Source organism: Vombatus ursinus, unplaced genomic scaffold, assembly GCF_900497805.2.
Source record: "Vombatus ursinus unplaced genomic scaffold, bare-nosed wombat genome assembly UNPS02007284.1, whole genome shotgun sequence".
Taxonomy (NCBI): domain Eukaryota; kingdom Metazoa; phylum Chordata; class Mammalia; order Diprotodontia; family Vombatidae; genus Vombatus; species Vombatus ursinus.
Genome location: NW_020947062.1, coordinates 12,136,678 through 12,139,144, shown reverse-complemented (window position 1 = coordinate 12,139,144; position 2,467 = coordinate 12,136,678).

The following is a 2,467-nucleotide window of genomic DNA, read 5'->3' as shown; positions in this document are numbered from 1 at the left end:
TTTAAGTCAATAGGATAAAATAGCTTCTTTTACTAGGTCAACATGCATGTTGCTGTCACAGCAGCATGGAGATCACAGGCTATTAAGCAAACTTAATGGATTAAAGAGCTGTGTAGAGGCATGCAGGTGACCCAGGCTTTTCAAATACTATGCTAATGGAAGCCCTGGCAGCTGTTAATAGGCTGGAATGGTTTCAACTGCAGGTAACAGATCTGTTTGTCTGCTGTTTAGTTCAGAAAGGCTCATCAAGCAGCAGCTGGATTAAATGGCTATTGGGTAATGAATTTTTCAGCTACACCAATTCTCCAATACCAAACTAAGGGGTAAAAGGACTGTGATTTCCATTACTCAGAGGAGGACCCACTTGAGAAAATCACATGTCCTTAAAATATTTAATATAGAGTAGATTAAGATAACATAAAACACATGATGGGAAGCAGCAAGATGTGATAGAAAATAGAAAAATGCTGATTTGTAAATCTGGATACTTGTGTCTTCTCCTGGCTCTGCCACCAACATATTGCTTGACCTTGAGCAAGTCTTCTTTGGACCTCAGTTTCCTCATTTATGAAAGAGGAGACTGGACTAGATCTCTAAGGTCCTTTCCAGCTCTGACACTCTAATGAATATCGATTGACCTGAATATTTTGAAGAAAAATGTGATTTCTCAGTTACATTTTAAAAATAAAATAACCATTTTTATTTTTTCTGCCTAAAGATAAATATTTAACTACTTCTTTTAATTAAAAAAAAAGAAAAAACAAGTAAAACAAACAAAAAAGTCCCTCCCCCAAAACCATTTCTTGGTCTTAAGATGCAAACCTTAGCAGAGAATAAAAATGCAAAGTCCTCAAACCTCTCAAGATTTGAATCATGTGATCATGTCTTTTCATACTTTCACAGCTAAAAACACTCCTTTTCCACTGCCCTTCATATACATCCTATTCCTTCACACCTGCCAACCATTTGCTCCCCACCTTAAAGTGGAATTTAACAACTACTAATTCTACACTGAGAACAAATCTGTGTAAATTTAAAGCAAGGGCTATATGTTTACCTCCCACATTTAACATTTACCTCAAAAAAATCTTTCCTTCCTTAAAATCTACTTGCCCTTTTCCGGGCCACAGAGGAAAAGAGGCCAGAGGAATATGCTCATGCTGAGATGTCAGTCACTGAAAGAGCTGGGAAGCTCAATTCCTCTGCTATCTGCATATTGGCTGGGGTATGGGAGGGTCTTAAAAAGCCCTGCAGACAGGTGGCAAGTGCAATGGGATGGTGACAGAAATTAGTGTAGTCAGAAAACAGTTAATATCTTCTGCAATGTGCTTACAATCTTGAGTGGTTTTACAGGATGAGACTGCTGATTACTGTAGTCTTCACTACACGGTTGAGCCCAAAGTGTAATTTTAAAGCAATGTGATTAGTTTAACTAACAGACCAGAATTTATACAAATGTGTTTCCCCTTTTCAAAGTAGTCATCCTCCGACAGAGGTACACTCATGGCTACCATTTTGCCCTTGTTTAAAACACAGGAGGCTCAGAGTTGAAAGGCACCTTAAAGGCAATTCTAGAAACCTCTTTTAGGACATTTAGGGCTAGTTTAACCAGCCACAGAAGAAAACCACTCATTATTTTAGAATCACAGCTTGTTTGGAACCTAAAACTGAACCAACCAGCAGTATCACCCACTTCATTTGCTAGACATGGCTCTCAATGTTTCAAAAATTCCAATTTTTGGAATTTCAAGGGTAAAGATGTGCTAACAAATGAAAATGTTCAAAAGACTAGGAGGTAACCTCTAGAGAGGAGTTCCAGAAATACTTTGAACAGTAATAGTTTCATTTGGAAGTATACATTCTTTTACATTTATTAAAAAAAAGAACCTCACAACTTTTTAATTACAGTATAGTCACACTTCAAACCTTTGTTTCAAAGGATATGAATTTCAAAATAAGTACTAAGTATTTCTTTAAAACCTTGCCAACCAACACAATGTCTGATCAGCATGTGGATATATACACTGGGGATAGTTAATGTTATGATGGCTTAATTACCTCAGAATTACCTGAGAATGCCAATTACTTTAAAAGAATGTATTGGGCAAATATGGTGCAATGAATTATAGAGCCTGAGTATCAGCTCAAAACATGCTGACCCCCAAACTGTGAACTCAGGAATTAAAGTAACCATAATCCTTATCTCTATCAGGAAAAAAGTCATGTGGAGCAAAAGCAAGCTGAGACCTGTGAGTTCCGTGGGCCACACCTCTGCCTTAAAGTAATTCTTCCGCAATCTGTCCCAGTTCAGGTAAATTACATTAATTGCTCAGATTGTTGTGGGAGAGAATACAAAAACGACTCTCAATGGAAAAACTTCTGAAGGCCTTTTTGTTACATTTCAAAAATTTTTTTTAATCATCCACATAAGTTGAGTTTGTCAGTCACTTCCATATGATATAATGAT